Source organism: Hyla sarda, unplaced genomic scaffold (assembly GCF_029499605.1).
Source record: "Hyla sarda isolate aHylSar1 unplaced genomic scaffold, aHylSar1.hap1 scaffold_1275, whole genome shotgun sequence".
Lineage (NCBI taxonomy): Eukaryota > Metazoa > Chordata > Amphibia > Anura > Hylidae > Hyla > Hyla sarda.
In genome coordinates, this window is record NW_026607897.1 from 1 (window position 1) to 21430 (window position 21430).

General features: G+C 46.1%; 9 non-coding genes across 9 annotated transcripts; all 9 read left to right on the forward strand.

The window, feature by feature from the left end:
- The first annotated feature begins 2117 nt into the window (after positions 1-2117).
- On the forward strand, positions 2118-2308 carry LOC130304443 (U2 spliceosomal RNA). Its single transcript, XR_008854212.1, has one exon. It is a non-coding gene; the product is annotated as a U2 spliceosomal RNA (small nuclear RNA).
- A 2082-nt stretch (positions 2309-4390) lies between these two features.
- Positions 4391-4581, forward strand: LOC130304465 (U2 spliceosomal RNA). The gene has a single exon (XR_008854234.1). It is a non-coding gene; the product is annotated as a U2 spliceosomal RNA (small nuclear RNA).
- A 2082-nt stretch (positions 4582-6663) lies between these two features.
- On the forward strand, positions 6664-6854 carry LOC130304477 (U2 spliceosomal RNA). The gene has a single exon (XR_008854245.1). It is a non-coding gene; the product is annotated as a U2 spliceosomal RNA (small nuclear RNA).
- Positions 6855-8931: 2077 nt separating this feature from the next.
- LOC130304488 (U2 spliceosomal RNA) lies at positions 8932-9122 on the forward strand. The gene has a single exon (XR_008854252.1). It is a non-coding gene; the product is annotated as a U2 spliceosomal RNA (small nuclear RNA).
- A 2081-nt stretch (positions 9123-11203) lies between these two features.
- LOC130304444 (U2 spliceosomal RNA) lies at positions 11204-11394 on the forward strand. Its single transcript, XR_008854213.1, has one exon. It is a non-coding gene; the product is annotated as a U2 spliceosomal RNA (small nuclear RNA).
- A 2077-nt stretch (positions 11395-13471) lies between these two features.
- LOC130304445 (U2 spliceosomal RNA) lies at positions 13472-13662 on the forward strand. Its single transcript, XR_008854214.1, has one exon. It is a non-coding gene; the product is annotated as a U2 spliceosomal RNA (small nuclear RNA).
- A 2084-nt stretch (positions 13663-15746) lies between these two features.
- LOC130304446 (U2 spliceosomal RNA) lies at positions 15747-15937 on the forward strand. Its single transcript, XR_008854215.1, has one exon. It is a non-coding gene; the product is annotated as a U2 spliceosomal RNA (small nuclear RNA).
- Positions 15938-18007: 2070 nt separating this feature from the next.
- LOC130304447 (U2 spliceosomal RNA) lies at positions 18008-18198 on the forward strand. The gene has a single exon (XR_008854216.1). It is a non-coding gene; the product is annotated as a U2 spliceosomal RNA (small nuclear RNA).
- Positions 18199-20276: 2078 nt separating this feature from the next.
- Positions 20277-20467, forward strand: LOC130304448 (U2 spliceosomal RNA). Its single transcript, XR_008854217.1, has one exon. It is a non-coding gene; the product is annotated as a U2 spliceosomal RNA (small nuclear RNA).
- The last annotated feature ends 963 nt before the right edge of the window (positions 20468-21430 follow it).

A 21430-nucleotide genomic window follows, 5' to 3' on the forward strand; every position in this document is an offset into this window, starting at 1 on the left:
TGACCCGATATGGCAGTATCTTCGGGTACAGTGCACCACCCCCTTACAGGGTTAAAAAGAAAGATTCCTACTTTCATTGCTACCTGCTTGCTGGCTAGCCAGCTAGCCAGCCCTGTGGGCCTTGCTGCTGCTGCAGCCAAAAAACAAAAGGTGGTGCTGCTGCTGCTTCTGCTGCTTCTGCTTCTGCTTGTGTCTGGCCCCTGTTGGAGCGTCCAGGCACAGGACTTCTGCTGCTGCTGACTAAATGGCCTCCTTAATTGGATCATTTGAGTAGCCAGCACACCTGTGCAGGTAGGGCATGACATGATAGGCAGCTGCCTTGATAGCGGGTGGGTGCTGAATGTTCCTAATTGACAAAATAAGATTAATGCTTATGAAGAAATATAAAATCTCATCCCTTCCCCAATATCGCGCCACACCCCTACCCCTTAATTCCCTGGTTGAACGTGATGGACATATGTCTTTTTTCGACCGTACTAACTATGTAACTATGTAACATAACATGGGGGGGGGTCTCCTGGCTGTTCACACAGGTGTGTCATTGCTGTACATTGACCATGCATTGCTTCTGTGGTATTGCAAAGGCAAAGACAAATGCTTCCAGCCATCCATTGCACTAATGGATTGGTCATCAGCTGGCTGTCTATGTCCCGCATCAATATAGACCAAAGTACAGAGGGTTAGGCTATGCTATTGTGCACCTACCTGATGCATCAGAAGGTGCGAGGCCCTTGCTAAATTCTGTGCACAGACTTTGAGATCTATGCTTTAGACTGTATCTAAACCTGCTCCAACATGGACTGACATTCTGGCCTACTTTCAGCCGATGCGACTTGTCTGTCGCTGAACAGTCGCTTTTTATGTATTCAGCACCTATGTATAATGTTGTAAAAATGCTCTAGAAGCTAAAGTCGCAGAAATGTCACACATATTTGGCCTGCAACTTTCTGTGCGACAAATTCAGACAGGAAAAATCAGTATAAATCCTTAGAAAATTATCCCCCAGTGTCTCCATCTGCTGGCGGTATTGAATAAGCATTGCTGCACTGATGGGGTATGCATTAGACGAAAAAAAAGAAGAAAAAGAAGAATAATACGCCCAGAAAAGAGGCGAAAAGGAGAAAAACGTAAAAAAACGTGAAAAAAAAGTAAGAGGAAGAGAAGGGAAAAAAAGGTGGAAATGGGTTTAAAAGTGATTTCGGCGGAGAAATATATATATATATATATATATATATATATATATATGCGCACACACACACATAGATATAAACGTATTCTCCGTTGAGATATTGCAGCCGCTGCTGTGTCCAGGCCCAGGAGCCTTAGCACTGTGCTGTGATGTCACTCAATACCACTGACATCACTAGGTGTAAACAACATCTCTCCTTTGCTGTGTATGTGACTATGGAGCTGTTTGGTGATGTCGTCTATTACGGCCTTCATAGAAGCAACAGGAGATTGTTGCATCCATCTTGAACCCTCAGAACTACAGTGCTATGATGTCACTCACTTCCACAGGCCTTGCAGAGTGTAAACAACAACAACCCAGCTTTGTTGTGTATGTAACCAAAGGGATTTGTGATGTCACCTAGAACCTTCACAGCAGCGACAGCTTTATGAGGAGCATCAGCACTGCTCTGCCTGAGCAGAACCATCACCGCCATAGGTTGTCAAATAACCCGGATTTAACCCACACAGGTAAGTCCAATGGGGTGCAGGCATGTCCTCTATGCTTACAGCTTCCCGTGGGTGTTGGTTTGATACCGTTTGGGGACAGCCAAGGAGGCATCTGCAGGCAACAAAGGTAGGTGTGTGCTTGTGTGTGTGTTTCCTATGCAGATCCTAAGCCCAGTGTCACATGCAAGTAGGAGGAGTAAGAAGGGTTCCTGGCAAATCCGGGTTATGGATTGCATTTAAAAAGGCCCCGTGGGAGTGCAATGGGCCCCTGTCTTGCTGCTTAGCAATAATGGTATGGGTTTAGGTTCTGCTGTGTGTACTGGTGGTTGACTGCCCCCCAGCCCAGAGTGTGCATGGAAAATTGTCTGGCAGCCTCCCTGACAGCAAGCAGTGATAGTGCCCATGAAGGGGACCTTGTTGGGCCCGCCCCTTTCACGGTTATCGCTTCTCGGCCTTTTGGCTAAGATCAAGTGTAGTATCTGTTCTTATCAGTTTAATATCTGATATGTCCCCTATCTGGGGACCATATATTAAATGGATTTTTGAGAACGGGGGCCGATTTCGAAGCTTGCTTCCGTCGCCCTATGCATTGACCCGATATGGCAGTATCTTCGGGTACAGTGCACCACCCCCTTACAGGGTTAAAAAGAAAGATTCCTACTTTCATTGCTACCTGCTTGCTGGCTAGCCAGCTAGCCAGCCCTGTGGGCCTTGCTGCTGCTGCAGCCAAAAAACAAAAGGTGGTGCTGCTGCTGCTTCTGCTGCTTCTGCTTCTGCTTGTGTCTGGCCCCTGTTGGAGCGTCCAGGCACAGGACTTCTGCTGCTGCTGACTAAATGGCCTCCTTAATTGGATCATTTGAGTAGCCAGCACACCTGTGCAGGTAGGGCATGACATGATAGGCAGCTGCCTTGATAGCGGGTGGGTGCTGAATGTTCCTAATTGACAAAATAAGATTAATGCTTATGAAGAAATATAAAATCTCATCCCTTCCCCAATATCGCGCCACACCCCTACCCCTTAATTCCCTGGTTGAACGTGATGGACATATGTCTTTTTTCGACCGTACTAACTATGTAACTATGTAACATAACATGGGGGGGGGTCTCCTGGCTGTTCACACAGGTGTGTCATTGCTGTACATTGACCATGCATTGCTTCTGTGGTATTGCAAAGGCAAAGACAAATGCTTCCAGCTATCCATTGCACTAATGGATTGGTCATCAGCTGGCTGTCTATGTCCCGCATCAATATAGACCAAAGTACAGAGGGTTAGGCTATGCTATTGTGCACCTACCTGATGCATCAGAAGGTGCGAGGCCCTTGCTAAATTCTGTGCACAGACTTTGAGATTTATGCTTTAGACTGTATCTAAACCTGCTCCAACATGGACTGACATTCTGGCCTACTTTCAGCCGATGCGACTTGTCTGTCGCTGAACAGTCGCTTTTTATGTATTCAGCACCTATGTATAATGTTGTAAAAATGCTCTAGAAGCTAAAGTCGCAGAAATGTCACACATATTTGGCCTGCAACTTTCTGTGCGACAAATTCAGACAGGAAAAATCAGTATAAATCCTTAGAAAATTATCCCCCAGTGTCTCCATCTGCTGGCGGTATTGAATAAGCATTGCTGCACTGATGGGGTATGCATTAGACGAAAAAAAAGAAGAAAAAGAAGAATAATACGCCCAGAAAAGAGGCGAAAAGGAGAAAAACGTAAAAAAACGTGAAAAAAAAGTAAGAGGAAGAGAAGGGAAAAAAAGGTGGAAATGGGTTTAAAAGTGATTTCGGCGGAGAAATATATATATATATATATATATATATATATATATATATATATGCGCACACACACACATAGATATAAACGTATTCTCCGTTGAGATATTGCAGCCGCTGCTGTGTCCAGGCCCAGGAGCCTTAGCACTGTGCTGTGATGTCACTCAATACCACTGACATCACTAGGTGTAAACAACATCTCTCCTTTGCTGTGTATGTGACTATGGAGCTGTTTGGTGATGTCGTCTATTACGGCCTTCATAGAAGCAACAGGAGATTGTTGCATCCATCTTGAACCCTCAGAACTACAGTGCTATGATGTCACTCACTTCCACAGGCCTTGCAGAGTGTAAACAACAACAACCCAGCTTTGTTGTGTATGTAACCAAAGGGATTTGTGATGTCACCTAGAACCTTCACAGCAGCGACAGCTTTATGAGGAGCATCAGCACTGCTCTGCCTGAGCAGAACCATCACCGCCATAGGTTGTCAAATAACCCGGATTTAACCCACACAGGTAAGTCCAATGGGGTGCAGGCATGTCCTCTATGCTTACAGCTTCCCGTGGGTGTTGGTTTGATACCGTTTGGGGACAGCCAAGGAGGCATCTGCAGGCAACAAAGGTAGGTGTGTGCTTGTGTGTGTGTTTCCTATGCAGATCCTAAGCCCAGTGTCACATGCAAGTAGGAGGAGTAAGAAGGGTTCCTGGCAAATCCGGGTTATGGATTGCATTTAAAAAGGCCCCGTGGGAGTGCAATGGGCCCCTGTCTTGCTGCTTAGCAATAATGGTATGGGTTTAGGTTCTGCTGTGTGTACTGGTGGTTGACTGCCCCCCAGCCCAGAGTGTGCATGGAAAATTGTCTGGCAGCCTCCCTGACAGCAAGCAGTGATAGTGCCCATGAAGGGGACCTTGTTGGGCCCGCCCCTTTCACGGTTATCGCTTCTCGGCCTTTTGGCTAAGATCAAGTGTAGTATCTGTTCTTATCAGTTTAATATCTGATACGTCCCCTATCTGGGGACCATATATTAAATGGATTTTTGAGAACGGGGGCCGATTTCGAAGCTTGCTTCCGTCGCCCTATGCATTGACCCGATATGGCAGTATCTTCGGGTACAGTGCACCACCCCCTTACAGGGTTAAAAAGAAAGATTCCTACTTTCATTGCTACCTGCTTGCTGGCTAGCCAGCTAGCCAGCCCTGTGGGCCTTGCTGCTGCTGCAGCCAAAAAACAAAAGGTGGTGCTGCTGCTGCTTCTGCTGCTTCTGCTTCTGCTTGTGTCTGGCCCCTGTTGGAGCGTCCAGGCACAGGACTTCTGCTGCTGCTGACTAAATGGCCTCCTTAATTGGATCATTTGAGTAGCCAGCACACCTGTGCAGGTAGGGCATGACATGATAGGCAGCTGCCTTGATAGCGGGTGGGTGCTGAATGTTCCTAATTGACAAAATAAGATTAATGCTTATGAAGAAATATAAAATCTCATCCCTTCCCCAATATCGCGCCACACCCCTACCCCTTAATTCCCTGGTTGAACGTGATGGACATATGTCTTTTTTCGACCGTACTAACTATGTAACTATGTAACATAACATGGGGGGGGGTCTCCTGGCTGTTCACACAGGTGTGTCATTGCTGTACATTGACCATGCATTGCTTCTGTGGTATTGCAAAGGCAAAGACAAATGCTTCCAGCCATCCATTGCACTAATGGATTGGTCATCAGCTGGCTGTCTATGTCCCGCATCAATATAGACCAAAGTACAGAGGGTTAGGCTATGCTATTGTGCACCTACCTGATGCATCAGAAGGTGCGAGGCCCTTGCTAAATTCTGTGCACAGACTTTGAGATCTATGCTTTAGACTGTATCTAAACCTGCTCCAACATGGACTGACATTCTGGCCTACTTTCAGCCGATGCGACTTGTCTGTCGCTGAACAGTCGCTTTTTATGTATTCAGCACCTATGTATAATGTTGTAAAAATGCTCTAGAAGCTAAAGTCGCAGAAATGTCACACATATTTGGCCTGCAACTTTCTGTGCGACAAATTCAGACAGGAAAAATCAGTATAAATCCTTAGAAAATTATCCCCCAGTGTCTCCATCTGCTGGCGGTATTGAATAAGCATTGCTGCACTGATGGGGTATGCATTAGACGAAAAAAAAGAAGAAAAAGAAGAATAATACGCCCAGAAAAGAGGCGAAAAGGAGAAAAACGTAAAAAAACGTGAAAAAAAAGTAAGAGGAAGAGAAGGGAAAAAAAGGTGGAAATGGGTTTAAAAGTGATTTCGGCGGAGAAATATATATATATATATATATATATATATATATATATATATATGCGCACACACACACATAGATATAAACGTATTCTCCGTTGAGATATTGCAGCCGCTGCTGTGTCCAGGCCCAGGAGCCTTAGCACTGTGCTGTGATGTCACTCAATACCACTGACATCACTAGGTGTAAACAACATCTCTCCTTTGCTGTGTATGTGACTATGGAGCTGTTTGGTGATGTCGTCTATTACGGCCTTCATAGAAGCAACAGGAGATTGTTGCATCCATCTTGAACCCTCAGAACTACAGTGCTATGATGTCACTCACTTCCACAGGCCTTGCAGAGTGTAAACAACAACAACCCAGCTTTGTTGTGTATGTAACCAAAGGGATTTGTGATGTCACCTAGAACCTTCACAGCAGCGACAGCTTTATGAGGAGCATCAGCACTGCTCTGCCTGAGCAGAACCATCACCGCCATAGGTTGTCAAATAACCCGGATTTAACCCACACAGGTAAGTCCAATGGGGTGCAGGCATGTCCTCTATGCTTACAGCTTCCCGTGGGTGTTGGTTTGATACCGTTTGGGGACAGCCAAGGAGGCATCTGCAGGCAACAAAGGTAGGTGTGTGCTTGTGTGTGTGTTTCCTATGCAGATCCTAAGCCCAGTGTCACATGCAAGTAGGAGGAGTAAGAAGGGTTCCTGGCAAATCCGGGTTATGGATTGCATTTAAAAAGGCCCCGTGGGAGTGCAATGGGCCCCTGTCTTGCTGCTTAGCAATAATGGTATGGGTTTAGGTTCTGCTGTGTGTACTGGTGGTTGACTGCCCCCCAGCCCAGAGTGTGCATGGAAAATTGTCTGGCAGCCTCCCTGACAGCAAGCAGTGATAGTGCCCATGAAGGGGACCTTGTTGGGCCCGCCCCTTTCACGGTTATCGCTTCTCGGCCTTTTGGCTAAGATCAAGTGTAGTATCTGTTCTTATCAGTTTAATATCTGATACGTCCCCTATCTGGGGACCATATATTAAATGGATTTTTGAGAACGGGGGCCGATTTCGAAGCTTGCTTCCGTCGCCCTATGCATTGACCCGATATGGCAGTATCTTCGGGTACAGTGCACCACCCCCTTACAGGGTTAAAAAGAAAGATTCCTACTTTCATTGCTACCTGCTTGCTGGCTAGCCAGCTAGCCAGCCCTGTGGGCCTTGCTGCTGCTGCAGCCAAAAAACAAAAGGTGGTGCTTCTGCTGCTTCTGCTTCTGCTTGTGTCTGGCCCCTGTTGGAGCGTCCAGGCACAGGACTTCTGCTGCTGCTGACTAAATGGCCTCCTTAATTGGATCATTTGAGTAGCCAGCACACCTGTGCAGGTAGGGCATGACATGATAGGCAGCTGCCTTGATAGCGGGTGGGTGCTGAATGTTCCTAATTGACAAAATAAGATTAATGCTTATGAAGAAATATAAAATCTCATCCCTTCCCCAATATCGCGCCACACCCCTACCCCTTAATTCCCTGGTTGAACGTGATGGACATATGTCTTTTTTCGACCGTACTAACTATGTAACTATGTAACATAACATGGGGGGGGGGTCTCCTGGCTGTTCACACAGGTGTGTCATTGCTGTACATTGACCATGCATTGCTTCTGTGGTATTGCAAAGGCAAAGACAAATGCTTCCAGCCATCCATTGCACTAATGGATTGGTCATCAGCTGGCTGTCTATGTCCCGCATCAATATAGACCAAAGTACAGAGGGTTAGGCTATGCTATTGTGCACCTACCTGATGCATCAGAAGGTGCGAGGCCCTTGCTAAATTCTGTGCACAGACTTTGAGATCTATGCTTTAGACTGTATCTAAACCTGCTCCAACATGGACTGACATTCTGGCCTACTTTCAGCCGATGCGACTTGTCTGTCGCTGAACAGTCGCTTTTTATGTATTCAGCACCTATGTATAATGTTGTAAAAATGCTCTAGAAGCTAAAGTCGCAGAAATGTCACACATATTTGGCCTGCAACTTTCTGTGCGACAAATTCAGACAGGAAAAATCAGTATAAATCCTTAGAAAATTATCCCCCAGTGTCTCCATCTGCTGGCGGTATTGAATAAGCATTGCTGCACTGATGGGGTATGCATTAGACGAAAAAAAAGAAGAAAAAGAAGAATAATACGCCCAGAAAAGAGGCGAAAAGGAGAAAAACGTAAAAAAACGTGAAAAAAAAGTAAGAGGAAGAGAAGGGAAAAAAAGGTGGAAATGGGTTTAAAAGTGATTTCGGCGGAGAATATATATATATATATATATATATATATATATATATATATATATATGCGCACACACACACATAGATATAAACATATTCTCCGTTGAGATATTGCAGCCGCTGCTGTGTCCAGGCCCAGGAGCCTTAGCACTGTGCTGTGATGTCACTCAATACCACTGACATCACTAGGTGTAAACAACATCTCTCCTTTGCTGTGTATGTGACTATGGAGCTGTTTGGTGATGTCGTCTATTACGGCCTTCATAGAAGCAACAGGAGATTGTTGCATCCATCTTGAACCCTCAGAACTACAGTGCTATGATGTCACTCACTTCCACAGGCCTTGCAGAGTGTAAACAACAACAACCCAGCTTTGTTGTGTATGTAACCAAAGGGATTTGTGATGTCACCTAGAACCTTCACAGCAGCGACAGCTTTATGAGGAGCATCAGCACTGCTCTGCCTGAGCAGAACCATCACCGCCATAGGTTGTCAAATAACCCGGATTTAACCCACACAGGTAAGTCCAATGGGGTGCAGGCATGTCCTCTATGCTTACAGCTTCCCGTGGGTGTTGGTTTGATACCGTTTGGGGACAGCCAAGGAGGCATCTGCAGGCAACAAAGGTAGGTGTGTGCTTGTGTGTGTGTTTCCTATGCAGATCCTAAGCCCAGTGTCACATGCAAGTAGGAGGAGTAAGAAGGGTTCCTGGCAAATCCGGGTTATGGATTGCATTTAAAAAGGCCCCGTGGGAGTGCAATGGGCCCCTGTCTTGCTGCTTAGCAATAATGGTATGGGTTTAGGTTCTGCTGTGTGTACTGGTGGTTGACTGCCCCCCAGCCCAGAGTGTGCATGGAAAATTGTCTGGCAGCCTCCCTGACAGCAAGCAGTGATAGTGCCCATGAAGGGGACCTTGTTGGGCCCGCCCCTTTCACGGTTATCGCTTCTCGGCCTTTTGGCTAAGATCAAGTGTAGTATCTGTTCTTATCAGTTTAATATCTGATACGTCCCCTATCTGGGGACCATATATTAAATGGATTTTTGAGAACGGGGGCCGATTTCGAAGCTTGCTTCCGTCGCCCTATGCATTGACCCGATATGGCAGTATCTTCGGGTACAGTGCACCACCCCCTTACAGGGTTAAAAAGAAAGATTCCTACTTTCATTGCTACCTGCTTGCTGGCTAGCCAGCTAGCCAGCCCTGTGGGCCTTGCTGCTGCTGCAGCCAAAAAACAAAAGGTGGTGCTGCTGCTGCTTCTGCTGCTTCTGCTTCTGCTTGTGTCTGGCCCCTGTTGGAGCGTCCAGGCACAGGACTTCTGCTGCTGCTGACTAAATGGCCTCCTTAATTGGATCATTTGAGTAGCCAGCACACCTGTGCAGGTAGGGCATGACATGATAGGCAGCTGCCTTGATAGCGGGTGGGTGCTGAATGTTCCTAATTGACAAAATAAGATTAATGCTTATGAAGAAATATAAAATCTCATCCCTTCCCCAATATCGCGCCACACCCCTACCCCTTAATTCCCTGGTTGAACGTGATGGACATATGTCTTTTTTCGACCGTACTAACTATGTAACTATGTAACATAACATGGGGGGGGGGGGTCTCCTGGCTGTTCACACAGGTGTGTCATTGCTGTACATTGACCATGCATTGCTTCTGTGGTATTGCAAAGGCAAAGACAAATGCTTCCAGCCATCCATTGCACTAATGGATTGGTCATCAGCTGGCTGTCTATGTCCCGCATCAATATAGACCAAAGTACAGAGGGTTAGGCTATGCTATTGTGCACCTACCTGATGCATCAGAAGGTGCGAGGCCCTTGCTAAATTCTGTGCACAGACTTTGAGATCTATGCTTTAGACTGTATCTAAACCTGCTCCAACATGGACTGACATTCTGGCCTACTTTCAGCCGATGCGACTTGTCTGTCGCTGAACAGTCGCTTTTTATGTATTCAGCACCTATGTATAATGTTGTAAAAATGCTCTAGAAGCTAAAGTCGCAGAAATGTCACACATATTTGGCCTGCAACTTTCTGTGCGACAAATTCAGACAGGAAAAATCAGTATAAATCCTTAGAAAATTATCCCCCAGTGTCTCCATCTGCTGGCGGTATTGAATAAGCATTGCTGCACTGATGGGGTATGCATTAGACGAAAAAAAAGAAGAAAAAGAAGAATAATACGCCCAGAAAAGAGGCGAAAAGGAGAAAAACGTAAAAAAACGTGAAAAAAAAGTAAGAGGAAGAGAAGGGAAAAAAAGGTGGAAATGGGTTTAAAAGTGATTTCGGCGGAGAAATATATATATATATATATATATATATATATATATATATGCGCACACACACACATAGATATAAACGTATTCTCCGTTGAGATATTGCAGCCGCTGCTGTGTCCAGGCCCAGGAGCCTTAGCACTGTGCTGTGATGTCACTCAATACCACTGACATCACTAGGTGTAAACAACATCTCTCCTTTGCTGTGTATGTGACTATGGAGCTGTTTGGTGATGTCGTCTATTACGGCCTTCATAGAAGCAACAGGAGATTGTTGCATCCATCTTGAACCCTCAGAACTACAGTGCTATGATGTCACTCACTTCCACAGGCCTTGCAGAGTGTAAACAACAACAACCCAGCTTTGTTGTGTATGTAACCAAAGGGATTTGTGATGTCACCTAGAACCTTCACAGCAGCGACAGCTTTATGAGGAGCATCAGCACTGCTCTGCCTGAGCAGAACCATCACCGCCATAGGTTGTCAAATAACCCGGATTTAACCCACACAGGTAAGTCCAATGGGGTGCAGGCATGTCCTCTATGCTTACAGCTTCCCGTGGGTGTTGGTTTGATACCGTTTGGGGACAGCCAAGGAGGCATCTGCAGGCAACAAAGGTAGGTGTGTGCTTGTGTGTGTGTTTCCTATGCAGATCCTAAGCCCAGTGTCACATGCAAGTAGGAGGAGTAAGAAGGGTTCCTGGCAAATCCGGGTTATGGATTGCATTTAAAAAGGCCCCGTGGGAGTGCAATGGGCCCCTGTCTTGCTGCTTAGCAATAATGGTATGGGTTTAGGTTCTGCTGTGTGTACTGGTGGTTGACTGCCCCCCAGCCCAGAGTGTGCATGGAAAATTGTCTGGCAGCCTCCCTGACAGCAAGCAGTGATAGTGCCCATGAAGGGGACCTTGTTGGGCCCGCCCCTTTCACGGTTATCGCTTCTCGGCCTTTTGGCTAAGATCAAGTGTAGTATCTGTTCTTATCAGTTTAATATCTGATACGTCCCCTATCTGGGGACCATATATTAAATGGATTTTTGAGAACGGGGGCCGATTTCGAAGCTTGCTTCCGTCGCCCTATGCATTGACCCGATATGGCAGTATCTTCGGGTACAGTGCACCACCCCCTTACAGGGTTAAAAAGAAAGATTCCTACTTTCATTGCTACCTGCTTGCTGGCTAGCCAGCTAGCCAGCCCTGTGGGCCTTGCTGCTGCTGCAGCCAAAAAACAAAAGGTGGTGCTGCTGCTGCTTCTGCTTCTGCTTGTGTCTGGCCCCTGTTGGAGCGTCCAGGCACAGGACTTCTGCTGCTGCTGACTAAATGGCCTCCTTAATTGGATCATTTGAGTAGCCAGCACACCTGTGCAGGTAGGGCATGACATGATAGGCAGCTGCCTTGATAGCGGGTGGGTGCTGAATGTTCCTAATTGACAAAATAAGATTAATGCTTATGAAGAAATATAAAATCTCATCCCTTCCCCAATATCGCGCCACACCCCTACCCCTTAATTCCCTGGTTGAACGTGATGGACATATGTCTTTTTTCGACCGTACTAACTATGTAACTATGTAACATAACATGGGGGGGGGGTCTCCTGGCTGTTCACACAGGTGTGTCATTGCTGTACATTGACCATGCATTGCTTCTGTGGTATTGCAAAGGCAAAGACAAATGCTTCCAGCCATCCATTGCACTAATGGATTGGTCATCAGCTGGCTGTCTATGTCCCGCATCAATATAGACCAAAGTACAGAGGGTTAGGCTATGCTATTGTGCACCTACCTGATGCATCAGAAGGTGCGAGGCCCTTGCTAAATTCTGTGCACAGACTTTGAGATCTATGCTTTAGACTGTATCTAAACCTGCTCCAACATGGACTGACATTCTGGCCTACTTTCAGCCGATGCGACTTGTCTGTCGCCGAACAGTCGCTTTTTATGTATTCAGCACCTATGTATAATGTTGTAAAAATGCTCTAGAAGCTAAAGTCGCAGAAATGTCACACATATTTGGCCTGCAACTTTCTGTGCGACAAATTCAGACAGGAAAAATCAGTATAAATCCTTAGAAAATTATCCCCCAGTGTCTCCATCTGCTGGCGGTATTGAATAAGCATTGCTGCACTGATGGGGTATGCATTAGACGAAAAAAAAGAAGAAAAAGAAGAATAATACGCCCAGAAAAGAGGCGAAAAGGAGAAAAACGTAAAAAAACGTGAAAAAAAAGTAAGAGGAAGAGAAGGGAAAAAAAGGTGGAAATGGGTTTAAAAGTGATTTCGGCGGAGAATATATATATATATATATATATATATATATATATATATATATATATGCGCACACACACACATAGATATAAACGTATTCTCCGTTGAGATATTGCAGCCGCTGCTGTGTCCAGGCCCAGGAGCCTTAGCACTGTGCTGTGATGTCACTCAATACCACTGACATCACTAGGTGTAAACAACATCTCTCCTTTGCTGTGTATGTGACTATGGAGCTGTTTGGTGATGTCGTCTATTACGGCCTTCATAGAAGCAACAGGAGATTGTTGCATCCATCTTGAACCCTCAGAACTACAGTGCTATGATGTCACTCACTTCCACAGGCCTTGCAGAGTGTAAACAACAACAACCCAGCTTTGTTGTGTATGTAACCAAAGGGATTTGTGATGTCACCTAGAACCTTCACAGCAGCGACAGCTTTATGAGGAGCATCAGCACTGCTCTGCCTGAGCAGAACCATCACCGCCATAGGTTGTCAAATAACCCGGATTTAACCCACACAGGTAAGTCCAATGGGGTGCAGGCATGTCCTCTATGCTTACAGCTTCCCGTGGGTGTTGGTTTGATACCGTTTGGGGACAGCCAAGGAGGCATCTGCAGGCAACAAAGGTAGGTGTGTGCTTGTGTGTGTGTTTCCTATGCAGATCCTAAGCCCAGTGTCACATGCAAGTAGGAGGAGTAAGAAGGGTTCCTGGCAAATCCGGGTTATGGATTGCATTTAAAAAGGCCCCGTGGGAGTGCAATGGGCCCCTGTCTTGCTGCTTAGCAATAATGGTATGGGTTTAGGTTCTGCTGTGTGTACTGGTGGTTGACTGCCCCCCAGCCCAGAGTGTGCATGGAAAATTGTCTGGCAGCCTCCCTGACAGCAAGCAGTGATAGTGCCCATGAAGGGGACCTTGTTGGGCCCGCCCCTTTCACGGTTATCGCTTCTCGGCCTTTTGGCTAAGATCAAGTGTAGTATCTGTTCTTATCAGTTTAATATCTGATACGTCCCCTATCTGGGGACCATATATTAAATGGATTTTTGAGAACGGGGGCCGATTTCGAAGCTTGCTTCCGTCGCCCTATGCATTGACCCGATATGGCAGTATCTTCGGGTACAGTGCACCACCCCCTTACAGGGTTAAAAAGAAAGATTCCTACTTTCATTGCTACCTGCTTGCTGGCTAGCCAGCTAGCCAGCCCTGTGGGCCTTGCTGCTGCTGCAGCCAAAAAACAAAAGGTGGTGCTGCTGCTGCTTCTGCTGCTTCTGCTTCTGCTTGTGTCTGGCCCCTGTTGGAGCGTCCAGGCACAGGACTTCTGCTGCTGCTGACTAAATGGCCTCCTTAATTGGATCATTTGAGTAGCCAGCACACCTGTGCAGGTAGGGCATGACATGATAGGCAGCTGCCTTGATAGCGGGTGGGTGCTGAATGTTCCTAATTGACAAAATAAGATTAATGCTTATGAAGAAATATAAAATCTCATCCCTTCCCCAATATCGCGCCACACCCCTACCCCTTAATTCCCTGGTTGAACGTGATGGACATATGTCTTTTTTCGACCGTACTAACTATGTAACTATGTAACATAACATGGGGGGGGGTCTCCTGGCTGTTCACACAGGTGTGTCATTGCTGTACATTGACCATGCATTGCTTCTGTGGTATTGCAAAGGCAAAGACAAATGCTTCCAGCCATCCATTGCACTAATGGATTGGTCATCAGCTGGCTGTCTATGTCCTGCATCAATATAGACCAAAGTACAGAGGGTTAGGCTATGCTATTGTGCACCTACCTGATGCATCAGAAGGTGCGAGGCCCTTGCTAAATTCTGTGCACAGACTTTGAGATCTATGCTTTAGACTGTATCTAAACCTGCTCCAACATGGACTGACATTCTGGCCTACTTTCAGCCGATGCGACTTGTCTGTCGCTGAACAGTCGCTTTTTATGTATTCAGCACCTATGTATAATGTTGTAAAAATGCTCTAGAAGCTAAAGTCGCAGAAATGTCACACATATTTGGCCTGCAACTTTCTGTGCGACAAATTCAGACAGGAAAAATCAGTATAAATCCTTAGAAAATTATCCCCCAGTGTCTCCATCTGCTGGCGGTATTGAATAAGCATTGCTGCACTGATGGGGTATGCATTAGACGAAAAAAAAGAAGAAAAAGAAGAATAATACGCCCAGAAAAGAGGCGAAAAGGAGAAAAACGTAAAAAAACGTGAAAAAAAAGTAAGAGGAAGAGAAGGGAAAAAAAGGTGGAAATGGGTTTAAAAGTGATTTCGGCGGAGAAATATATATATATATATATATATATATATATATATATATATATGTGCGCACACACACACATAGATATAAACGTATTCTCCGTTGAGATATTGCAGCCGCTGCTGTGTCCAGGCCCAGGAGCCTTAGCACTGTGCTGTGATGTCACTCAATACCACTGACATCACTAGGTGTAAACAACATCTCTCCTTTGCTGTGTATGTGACTATGGAGCTGTTTGGTGATGTCGTCTATTACGGCCTTCATAGAAGCAACAGGAGATTGTTGCATCCATCTTGAACCCTCAGAACTACAGTGCTATGATGTCACTCACTTCCACAGGCCTTGCAGAGTGTAAACAACAACAACCCAGCTTTGTTGTGTATGTAACCAAAGGGATTTGTGATGTCACCTAGAACCTTCACAGCAGCGACAGCTTTATGAGGAGCATCAGCACTGCTCTGCCTGAGCAGAACCATCACCGCCATAGGTTGTCAAATAACCCGGATTTAACCCACACAGGTAAGTCCAATGGGGTGCAGGCATGTCCTCTATGCTTACAGCTTCCCGTGGGTGTTGGTTTGATACCGTTTGGGGACAGCCAAGGAGGCATCTGCAGGCAACAAAGGTAGGTGTGTGCTTGTGTGTGTGTTTCCTATGCAGATCCTAAGCCCAGTGTCACATGCAAGTAGGAGGAGTAAGAAGGGTTCCTGGCAAATCCGGGTTATGGATTGCATTTAAAAAGGCCCCGTGGGAGTGCAATGGGCCCCTGTCTTGCTGCTTAGCAATAATGGTATGGGTTTAGGTTCTGCTGTGTGTACTGGTGGTTGACTGCCCCCCAGCCCAGAGTGTGCATGGAAAATTGTCTGGCAGCCTCCCTGACAGCAAGCAGTGATAGTGCCCATGAAGGGGACCTTGTTGGGCCCGCCCCTTTCACGGTTATCGCTTCTCGGCCTTTTGGCTAAGATCAAGTGTAGTATCTGTTCTTATCAGTTTAATATCTGATACGTCCCCTATCTGGGGACCATATATTAAATGGATTTTTGAGAACGGGGGCCGATTTCGAAGCTTGCTTCCGTCGCCCTATGCATTGACCCGATATGGCAGTATCTTCGGGTACAGTGCACCACCCCCTTACAGGGTTAAAAAGAAAGATTCCTACTTTCATTGCTACCTGCTTGCTGGCTAGCCAGCTAGCCAGCCCTGTGGGCCTTGCTGCTGCTGCAGCCAAAAAACAAAAGGTGGTGCTGCTGCTGCTTCTTCTGCTTCTGCTTGTGTCTGGCCCCTGTTGGAGCGTCCAGGCACAGGACTTCTGCTGCTGCTGACTAAATGGCCTCCTTAATTGGATCATTTGAGTAGCCAGCACACCTGTGCAGGTAGGGCATGACATGATAGGCAGCTGCCTTGATAGCGGGTGGGTGCTGAATGTTCCTAATTGACAAAATAAGATTAATGCTTATGAAGAAATATAAAATCTCATCCCTTCCCCAATATCGCGCCACACCCCTACCCCTTAATTCCCTGGTTGAACGTGATGGACATATGTCTTTTTTCGACCGTACTAACTATGTAACTATGTAACATAACATGGGGGGGGGGGTCTCCTGGCTGTTCACACAGGTGTGTCATTGCTGTACATTGACCATGCATTGCTTCTGTGGTATTGCAAAGGCAAAGACAAATGCTTCCAGCCATCCATTGCACTAATGGATTGGTCATCAGCTGGCTGTCTATGTCCCGCATCAATATAGACCAAAGTACAGAGGGTTAGGCTATGCTATTGTGCACCTACCTGATGCATCAGAAGGTGCGAGGCCCTTGCTAAATTCTGTGCACAGACTTTGAGATCTATGCTTTAGACTGTATCTAAACCTGCTCCAACATGGACTGACATTCTGGCCTACTTTCAGCCGATGCGACTTGTCTGTCGCTGAACAGTCGCTTTTTATGTATTCAGCACCTATGTATAATGTTGTAAAAATGCTCTAGAAGCTAAAGTCGCAGAAATGTCACACATATTTGGCCTGCAACTTTCTGTGCGACAAATTCAGACAGGAAAAATCAGTATAAATCCTTAGAAAATTATCCCCCAGTGTCTCCATCTGCTGGCGGTATTGAATAAGCATTGCTGCACTGATGGGGTATGCATTAGACGAAAAAAAAGAAGAAAAAGAAGAATAATACGCCCAGAAAAGAGGCGAAAAGGAGAAAAACGTAAAAAAACGTGAAAAAAAAGTAAGAGGAAGAGAAGGGAAAAAAAGGTGGAAATGGGTTTAAAAGTGATTTCGGCGGAGAAATATATATATATATATATATATATATATATATATGCGCACACACACACATAGATATAAACGTATTCTCTGTTGAGATATTGCAGCCGCTGCTGTGTCCAGGCCCAGGAGCCTTAGCACTGTGCTGTGATGTCACTCAATACCACTGACATCACTAGGTGTAAACAACATCTCTCCTTTGCTGTGTATGTGACTATGGAGCTGTTTGGTGATGTCGTCTATTACGGCCTTCATAGAAGCAACAGGAGATTGTTGCATCCATCTTGAACCCTCAGAACTACAGTGCTATGATGTCACTCACTTCCACAGGCCTTGCAGAGTGTAAACAACAACAACCCAGCTTTGTTGTGTATGTAACCAAAGGGATTTGTGATGTCACCTAGAACCTTCACAGCAGCGACAGCTTTATGAGGAGCATCAGCACTGCTCTGCCTGAGCAGAACCATCACCGCCATAGGTTGTCAAATAACCCGGATTTAACCCACACAGGTAAGTCCAATGGGGTGCAGGCATGTCCTCTATGCTTACAGCTTCCCGTGGGTGTTGGTTTGATACCGTTTGGGGACAGCCAAGGAGGCATCTGCAGGCAACAAAGGTAGGTGTGTGCTTGTGTGTGTGTTTCCTATGCAGATCCTAAGCCCAGTGTCACATGCAAGTAGGAGGAGTAAGAAGGGTTCCTGGCAAATCCGGGTTATGGATTGCATTTAAAAAGGCCCCGTGGGAGTGCAATGGGCCCCTGTCTTGCTGCTTAGCAATAATGGTATGGGTTTAGGTTCTGCTGTGTGTACTGGTGGTTGACTGCCCCCCAGCCCAGAGTGTGCATGGAAAATTGTCTGGCAGCCTCCCTGACAGCAAGCAGTGATAGTGCCCATGAAGGGGACCTTGTTGGGCCCGCCCCTTTCACGGTTATCGCTTCTCGGCCTTTTGGCTAAGATCAAGTGTAGTATCTGTTCTTATCAGTTTAATATCTGATACGTCCCCTATCTGGGGACCATATATTAAATGGATTTTTGAGAACGGGGGCCGATTTCGAAGCTTGCTTCCGTCGCCCTATGCATTGACCCGATATGGCAGTATCTTCGGGTACAGTGCACCACCCCCTTACAGGGTTAAAAAGAAAGATTCCTACTTTCATTGCTACCTGCTTGCTGGCTAGCCAGCTAGCCAGCCCTGTGGGCCTTGCTGCTGCTGCAGCCAAAAAACAAAAGGTGGTGCTGCTGCTGCTTCTGCTTGTGTCTGGCCCCTATTGGAGCGTCCAGGCACAGGACTTCTGCTGCTGCTGACTAAATGGCCTCCTTAATTGGATCATTTGAGTAGCCAGCACACCTGTGCAGGTAGGGCATGACATGATAGGCAGCTGCCTTGATAGCGGGTGGGTGCTGAATGTTCCTAATTGACAAAATAAGATTAATGCTTATGAAGAAATATAAAATCTCATCCCTTCCCCAATATCGCGCCACACCCCTACCCCTTAATTCCCTGGTTGAACGTGATGGACATATGTCTTTTTTCGACCGTACTAACTATGTAACTATGTAACATAACATGGGGGGGGGTCTCCTGGCTGTTCACACAGGTGTGTCATTGCTGTACATTGACCATGCATTGCTTCTGTGGTATTGCAAAGGCAAAGACAAATGCTTCCAGCCATCCATTGCACTAATGGATTGGTCATCAGCTGGCTGTCTATGTCCCGCATCAATATAGACCAAAGTACAGAGGGTTAGGCTATGCTATTGTGCACCTACCTGATGCATCAGAAGGTGCGAGGCCCTTGCTAAATTCTGTGCACAGACTTTGAGATCTATGCTTTAGACTGTATCTAAACCTGCTCCAACATGGACTGACATTCTGGCCTACTTTCAGCCGATGCGACTTGTCTGTCGCTGAACAGTCGCTTTTTATGTATTCAGCACCTATGTATAATGTTGTAAAAATGCTCTAGAAGCTAAAGTCGCAGAAATGTCACACATATTTGGCCTGCAACTTTCTGTGCGACAAATTCAGACAGGAAAAATCAGTATAAATCCTTAGAAAATTATCCCCCAGTGTCTCCATCTGCTGGCGGTATTGAATAAGCATTGCTGCACTGATGGGGTATGCATTAGACGAAAAAAAAGAAGAAAAAGAAGAATAATACGCCCAGAAAAGAGGCGAAAAGGAGAAAAACGTAAAAAAACGTGAAAAAAAAGTAAGAGGAAGAGAAGGGAAAAAAAGGTGGAAATGGGTTTAAAAGTGATTTCGGCGGAGAATATATATATATATATATATATATATATATATATATATATATATATATATATATGCGCACACACACACATAGATATAAACGTATTCTCCGTTGAGATATTGCAGCCGCTGCTGTGTCCAGGCCCAGGAGCCTTAGCACTGTGCTGTGATGTCACTCAATACCACTGACATCACTAGGTGTAAACAACATCTCTCCTTTGCTGTGTATGTGACTATGGAGCTGTTTGGTGATGTCGTCTATTACGGCCTTCATAGAAGCAACAGGAGATTGTTGCATCCATCTTGAACCCTCAGAACTACAGTGCTATGATGTCACTCACTTCCACAGGCCTTGCAGAGTGTAAACAACAACAACCCAGCTTTGTTGTGTATGTAACCAAAGGGATTTGTGATGTCACCTAGAACCTTCACAGCAGCGACAGCTTTATGAGGAGCATCAGCACTGCTCTGCCTGAGCAGAACCATCACCGCCATAGGTTGTCAAATAACCCGGATTTAACCCACACAGGTAAGTCCAATGGGGTGCAGGCATGTCCTCTATGCTTACAGCTTCCCGTGGGTGTTGGTTTGATACCGTTTGGGGACAGCCAAGGAGGCATCTGCAGGCAACAAAGGTAGGTGTGTGCTTGTGTGTGTGTTTCCTATGCAGATCCTAAGCCCAGTGTCACATGCAAGTAGGAGGAGTAAGAAGGGTTCCTGGCAAATCCGGGTTATGGATTGCATTTAAAAAGGCCCCGTGGGAGTGCAATGGGCCCCTGTCTTGCTGCTTAGCAATAATGGTATGGGTTTAGGTTCTGCTGTGTGTACTGGTGGTTGACTGCCCCCCAGCCCAGAGTGTGCATGGAAAATTGTCTGGCAGCCTCCCTGACAGCAAGCAGTGATAGTGCCCATGAAGGGGACCTTGTTGGGCCCGCCCCTTTCACGGTTATCGCTTCTCGGCCTTTTGGCTAAGATCAAGTGTAGTATCTGTTCTTATCAGTTTAATATCTGATACGTCCCCTATCTGGGGACCATATATTAAATGGATTTTTGAGAACGGGGGCCGATTTCGAAGCTTGCTTCCGTCGCCCTATGCATTGACCCGATATGGCAGTATCTTCGGGTACAGTGCACCACCCCCTTACAGGGTTAAAAAGAAAGATTCCTACTTTCATTGCTACCTGCTTGCTGGCTAGCCAGCTAGCCAGCCCTGTGGGCCTTGCTGCTGCTGCAGCCAAAAAACAAAAGGTGGTGCTGCTGCTGCTTCTGCTGCTTCTGCTTCTGCTTGTGTCTGGCCCCTGTTGGAGCGTCCAGGCACAGGACTTCTGCTGCTGCTGACTAAATGGCCTCCTTAATTGGATCATTTGAGTAGCCAGCACACCTGTGCAGGTAGGGCATGACATGATAGGCAGCTGCCTTGATAGCGGGTGGGTGCTGAATGTTCCTAATTGACAAAATAAGATTAATGCTTATGAAGAAATATAAAATCTCATCCCTTCCCCAATATCGCGCCACACCCCTACCCCTTAATTCCCTGGTTGAACGTGATGGACATATGTCTTTTTTCGACCGTACTAACTATGTAACTATGTAACATAACATGGGGGGGGGTCTCCTGGCTGTTCACACAGGTGTGTCATTGCTGTACATTGACCATGCATTGCTTCTGTGGTATTGCAAAGGCAAAGACAAATGCTTCCAGCCATCCATTGCACTAATGGATTGGTCATCAGCTGGCTGTCTATGTCCCGCATCAATATAGACCAAAGTACAGAGGGTTAGGCTATGCTATTGTGCACCTACCTGATGCATCAGAAGGTGCGAGGCCCTTGCTAAATTCTGTGCACAGACTTTGAGATCTATGCTTTAGACTGTATCTAAACCTGCTCCAACATGGACTGACATTCTGGCCTACTTTCAGCCGATGCGACTTGTCTGTCGCTGAACAGTCGCTTTTTATGTATTCAGCACCTATGTATAATGTTGTAAAAATGCTCTAGAAGCTAAAGTCGCAGAAATGTCACACATATTTGGCCTGCAACTTTCTGTGCGACAAATTCAGACAGGAAAAATCAGTATAAATCCTTAGAAAATTATCCCCC